This window comes from Lipotes vexillifer, unplaced genomic scaffold, assembly GCF_000442215.2.
Source record: "Lipotes vexillifer unplaced genomic scaffold, Lipotes_vexillifer_v1.1 scaffold141, whole genome shotgun sequence".
Lineage (NCBI taxonomy): Eukaryota > Metazoa > Chordata > Mammalia > Artiodactyla > Lipotidae > Lipotes > Lipotes vexillifer.
Genome location: NW_006792108.1, coordinates 1,303,376 through 1,309,375, shown reverse-complemented (window position 1 = coordinate 1,309,375; position 6,000 = coordinate 1,303,376).

Sequence of the window (6,000 nt, the reverse complement as noted above, 5' to 3'; positions counted from 1 at the left end):
TTGTGCTAAACCACTCAACTGTAGATACAGCAATCTTTTTCTTCCATTCCTTCCCATAATCTCAAAAGGGTGAAATTTGAACTGGAGGTAAGGTAGAGATAAAGAATGAATTTATAAACTAACAGGAACACGATGTGTCCTATCTATCTATTTATCTATCATATAGAATGTACTATATGTATTATATAAAATATAAAAATTATAAATATAATAATTATAGAAATTATGTATATATATATTATATATATATATATAACACACACATATATATATATATATAACATATATATAAAATTTCCTCCAAAAGGAGATTTTGGGCTGCAAGCAGCAGAAACCCACTCTAACTAGCTTATATAAAAATGGAATTTATTGGCTAACATACCTGAAAATCTAAGGGTGTACCAAGCACCCTCAACCTCAGAGCTACTAAAAAGGATTCTGAGTGACCCTTTTTGGTTTGGTTTCCAAGAAAATTCTGGTAAATATGGAATATCAGATCTCTTTATAATTCCAGTGAGAATTTTTATCAAACTATAATATATAACATGCACATATCATAAGAGTACAGATAGATGAATTTTCATAAACTAAACGCACCCTCATACCCAGCACCCAGATCATGAAACATTACGAACACCACAGAAGCCCTGCTGCATGCTCCCTTTCAGTCATTGTCCCTATTACCTTCCCCCTGTCAAAGACAACCACTGGGGCTTCCCTGGTGGCGCAGTGGTTGAGAGTCCGCCTGCTGATGCAGGGGACGCGGGTTCGTGCCCGTTCCGGGAGAATCCTGCGTGCCGCGGAGCGGCTGGGCCCGTGAGCCGTGGCCACTCAGCCTGCGCGTCCGGAGCCTGTGCTCCGCAAATGGGAGAGGCTACAACAGTGAGAGGCCCGCATAACGCAAGAAAAAAAATCTCTGTCCTTGAAGTTGTGAATGTCTTTGAAATGTAAACACCCCAGGAGAAAACGAAAATACTGCCTACAGAGACTGAAGAAAAAAAGGGGGTGAGGGAAATGCTTTTTAAAATATAGGCTGCTATAACAACTACTGAGCCCGTGTGCCACAACTACTGAAGCCCACCCGCCTAGAGCCCGTGCTCTGCAACAAGAGAAGCCACTGGAATGAGAAACCCACACGCAGCAACGAAGACCCAATGCAGCCAAAAAAAAAAAAAAAAAAAAGGCAACCACTGCCCTGACTTCTAACAACATTGATTAGTTTTGCCTATTTTAATATCTTATATAAAGGGAACAATACTATACACTGTCTTTTCTGTTTGGTTCTTTGCCCAACATTATGTTTCTAAGACTTATCCATATTATTGTTGTAGTCGTAAATTATTCATTCACATTTCTGCATAGAATTTCACTGTGTGAAATATCACAATGTATTTATCCATTCTGCTATTGATAGGTATTTGGGAAATTTCCATTTGGGGGCTACTATTTGCAGTGCTGCTACAAAACATGCTAGTGCATGTCTTTTGGTGAACACATGGATCCATTTCCCTTAGGTATATACCTAGGAACAGAATTGCTGCATCTTAGGGATTGCGTACGTTCAGCTTCTGTTTGGTATAACAGTTTTGCAAGAGGTTGTACCAATTTACACTCCCACCAGTGTTGTATGTGGATTCTGGTTGCTGCACATACTTTCCAAGCCTTGGTATTTTCCATCTTTTTCATTTTAGCCATTCTGGTGGGAGAGTAGAAATGTTAAATTAGGGCTTTAATTTGTAATTCCCTGCTGACTTATAAAGATGAATACTTATATATTTTTTAAAGTCTTTCATATTTCCCTCTTTTTCTTTTTCTTGACATTTTAATTTTTTTAATTTTATATTTGTTTTTTTAACATCTTTATTGGAGTATAATTGCTTTACAATGTTGTGTTAGTTTCTGCTGTGTAACAAAATGAATCAGCTATACATATACATATATCCCCATATCCCCTCCCTCTTCCATCTCCCTCCCACCCTACCTATCCCACCCTTCTAGGTGGTCACAAAGCACCAAGCTGATCTCCCTGTGCTATGCGGCTGCTGCCCACTAGCTATCTATTTTACGTTTGCTAGTGTATATATGCCAGTGCTACTCTCTCACTTCCTCCCAGCTTACCCTTCCCCTTCCCCATGTCCTCAAGTCCATTCTCTATGTCTGCACTTTATTCCTGTCCTGCCTCTAGGTTCTTCAGAACCTTTTTTTTTTTTTAGAATCCATATATGTGTGTTAGCATATGGTATTTGTTTTCCTCTTTCTGACTTACTTCACTCTGTATGACAGACTCTAGGTCCATCCACCTCACTACAACTAACTCAATTTCATTTCTTTTTATGGCTAAGTAATATTCCATTGGATATATGTGCCACATCTTCTTTATCCATTCATCTGTCAATGGACACTTAGGTTGCTTCCATGTCCTGGCTACTGTAAATAGAGCTGCAGTGAACATAGTGGTACATGACTCCTTTTGAATTACGGTTTTCTCAGGGTACATGCCCACTAGTGAGATTGCTGGGTCGTATTGTAACTCTATTTTTAGTTTTTTGAGGAACCTCCATACTGTTCTCCATAGTGGCTGTATCAATTTACATTCTCACCAACAGTGCCAGAGGGTTCCCTTTTCTCCACACCCTCTCTAGCATTTATTGTTTCTAGACTTTTTCATGATGGCCATTCTGACTGGTTTAAGGTAATATCACATTGTAGTTTTGATTTGCATTTCTCTAATGATTTGTGATGTTGAGCATCCTTTCATGTGTTTGCTGGCAATCTGTATATCTTCTTTGGAGAAATGTCTATGTAGGTCTTTGGCCCATTTTTGGATTGGATTGTTGGATTTTTTGATATTGAGCTGCATCTGCTGCTTGTACATTTTGGAGATTAATCTTTTGTCTGTTGCTTCATTTGCAAATATTTTCTCTGATTCTGAGGGTTTTCTTTTCGTCTTGTTTATGGTTTCCTTTGCTGTGCAAAAGCTTTTAAGTTTCATTAGGTCCCATTGGTTTATTTTTGTTTTTATTTCCATTTCTCTAGGAGAAATGTCATAGAGTGTTCTGCCTATGTTTTCCTATAAGAGCTTTATAGTGTCTGGCCTTACATTTACGTTTCTAATCCATTTTGAGTTTATGTTTATGTGTAGTGTGAGGGAGTTTTCTAATTTCATTCTTTAACATGTAGCTGTCCAGTTTTCCCAACACCACTTATTAAAGAGACTGTCTTTTCTCCATTGTATATCTTTGCCTCCTTTGTCATAGATTAGTTGGCCATAGGTGCGTGGGTTTACCTCTGGGCTTTCTATCCTGTTCCGTTGATCTATATTTCTGTTTTTGTGTCAGTACCATACTGTCTTGATTACTGTAGCTTTGTAGTATAGTCTGAAGTCAGGGAGTCTGATTCCTCCAGCTCCGTTTTTTCCACTCAAGACTGCTGTGGCTATTCAGGGTCTTTTGTGTCTCCATACAGATTTTAAGATTTTTTGTTCTAGTTCTATAAAATATGCCATTAGTAATTTGATAGGGATTGCATTGAATCTGTAGATTGCTTTAGGTAGTATAGTCATTTTCACAATATTGATTCTTCCAATCCAACAACACGGTATATCTCTCCATCTGTTGGTATCATTTTTAATTTCTTTCATCAGTGTCTTACAGTTTTCTGCATACAGGTCTTTTGTCTCTGTAGGTAGGTTTATTCCTCGGTATTTTATTCTTTTTGTTGCAGTGGTAAATGGGAGTGTTTCCTTAATTTCACTTTCAGATTTTTCATCATTAGTGTATAGGAATGCAAGAGATTTCTGTGCATTAATTTTGTATCCTGCAAATTTAACAAATTCATTCATTAGCTCTAGTAGTTTTCTGGTGCAATCTTTAGGTTTCTCTACGTATACTATCATGTCATCTGCAAACACTGATAGTTTTACTTCTTCTTTTCCAATTTGGATTCCTGTTATTTCTTTTTCTTCTCTGATTGCCATGGCTAGGACTTCCAAAACTATGTTAAATAATAGTGGTGAGAGTGCACATCCTCGTCTTGTTACTGATCTTAGAGGAAATGGTTTCAGTTTTTCACCATTGAGAATGATGTTTGCTGTAGGTTTGTCGTATATGGCCTTTATTATGTTGAGGTAGGTTCCCTCTATGCCCACTTTCTGGAGAGGTTTTATCATAAATGGGTGTTGAATTTTGTCAAAAGCTTATTACGCATCTATTGAGATGATCATATGGTTTTTATTCTTCAATTTGTTAATATGGTGTATCACATTGATTGATTTGCAGATATTGAAGAATCCTAGCATCCCTTTGATAAATCCCACTTGATCATGGTGTATGATCCTTTTAATGTGTTGTTGGATTCTGTTTGCTAGTATTTTGTTGAGGATTTTTGCATCTTTATTCATCAGTGATACTGGCCTGTAATTATCTTTTTTTGTAGTATCTTTGTCTGGTTTTTGTATCAGGGTGATGATGGCCTCATAGAATGAGTTTGGGAGTGTTCCTTACTCTGCACTTTTTTGGAAGAGTTTGAGAAGGATGGGTGTTAGCTCTTCTCTAAATGTTTGATAGAATTCACCTGTGAAGCCATCTGGTCCTGGACTTTTCTTTGTTGGAAGATTTTTAATCACAATTTTAATTTCATTTTTTGTGATGGGTCTGTTCATATTTTCTATTTCTTCCTGGTTCAGTCTTGGAAGCTTATACCTTTCTAAGAACATGTCCATTTCTTCCATGTTGTCCATTTTATTGGCATAGAGTTGCCTGTAGTAGTCTCTTAGGATGCTTTGTATTTCTGCCGTGTCTGTTGTAACTTCTCCTTTTACATTTCTAATTATATTGATTTGAGTCCTCTTCCTCTTTTTCTTGATGAGTCGGGCTAATCATTTATCAATTTTGTTTATCTTCTCAAAGAACCAGCTTTTAGTTTTATTGATCTTTGTTATTGTTTTCTTTGTTTCTATTTCATTTATTTCTGCTCTGAAATTTATGATTTCTTTCCTTCTGCTAACTTTGGGTTCTGTTTGTTCTTCCTTCTCTAGTTTCTTTAGGTATAATGTTAGATTGCTTATTTGAGATTTTTCTTGTTTCTTGAGGTAGGCTTGTATTGCTATAAACTTCCCTCTTAGACCTGCTTTTGCTGCATCCCACAGGTTTTCGATCATGATGTTTTTGTTGTCATTTGTCTCTAGGTATTTTTTGATTTCCTCTTTGATTTCTTCAGTGATCTCTTGGTTATTTGGTAATGTATTGTTTAGCCTCCATGTGTTTGTGTTTTCTACGTTATTTGCCTGTAATTGATGTCTAATCTCATAGCATTGTGGTCAGAAAAGATGCTTGATATGATTTCAGTTTTCTTAAATTTACGGAGGCTTGATGTGTGACCCAAGATCTGATCTATCCTGGAGAATGTTCTGTGTGCACTTGAGAAGAAAGTGTAATTTACTGTTTTTGGATGGAATGTCCTATAAATATCAATTAAATCTATCTGATCTATTGTGTCATTTAAAGCTTGTGTTTCCTTATTTATTCTCATTTTGGATGATCTGTCCACTGGTGTAAGTGAGGGGATAAAGTCCCACAATATTATTGTTACTGTTGATTTCCTCTTTTATAGCTGTTAGCAGTTGCCTTATATATTGAGGTGCTCCTGTGTTCGATGCGTATATATTTATATTTGTTGTATCTTCTTCTTGGCATGATCCCTTTATCATCATGTAGTGTCCTTCCTTGTCTCTTCTAACATTCTTTATTTTAAAGTCTATTTTATCCGATATGAGTATTGCTACTCCAGCTTTCTTTGATTTCCCTTTGCATGGAATATCTTTTTCCATCCCCTCACTTTCAGTCTGTATGTTTCCCTAGGTCTGAAGTGGGTCTCTTGTAGACAGCATATATATGGGTCTTGTTTTTGTATACATTCAGAGAGCCTGTGTCTTTTGGTTGGAGCATTTAATCCATTGACATTTAAGGTAATTATCGATATGTATGCTCCTATTACCATTTT